Consider the following 771-nt stretch of genomic DNA (forward strand, 5'->3'; position numbering starts at 1 on the left):
TATTGATGTAAAATTAATATAATGTTGTGTATGAAAAATACAAAATCAAAATGTTCATTGTTAAATATTGGTATATTGTTTAGTAAAAAAATCAGCAAATGTTATTTTTAACCTTGCAGTACCAAAAATTTCCAAAAAAAATGTTAACTTATTTATATCTTATTCATTTTGAGTGTATATTAGAAAGAAATCATGCAAAAAACGTTTTAAACTTTTAACAACTATGGGGAATACCAGGAAACAAATTTAATAGTAAAAAATAATTTATTTTACTACAAATTAATAGTATATTTTAACCTAAAATCGTATTTTTGTTAAAAAAAGGTTCATTTTTCCTGTGAGGAAAACTTGAAGACTTTTCCTGTAATTATTTTCAAGTTTATTTTTTTTCTTTTTATATTAAAAAATTGTGTATAGTATAATAAACTATACATTATGAGTTTTTCTAAATACAGGGTTTTAAAATAAGAAAACGTATCAAATAAAATTCTGATAAAAATTCTTTTATTGAAAAACAAGGGATAAGTCATACTTTGAAAAATCCAAATGTAATTATTTTAATTTAGTTTATATTGTAAATGTTTTGATGTTTTGTAACTAAAAATGTTGATATTTTATTGAATTTTAATATATGTAACAAACAATCAAATATTATGATATTAGTTGTGCAAACACACTGATGGTTAGCGTTCTCACTTTATAACCTTTTGTTGAGAATCATATGTATACGAGATATATTTACAAAATGTTTTCTTCTTAACTATCGTTTTA

This window comes from Entamoeba invadens (genome assembly GCF_000330505.1).
Source record: "Entamoeba invadens IP1 unplaced genomic scaffold scaff_1105074725429, whole genome shotgun sequence".
In the NCBI taxonomy this organism is placed as follows: domain Eukaryota; phylum Evosea; order Mastigamoebida; family Endamoebidae; genus Entamoeba; species Entamoeba invadens.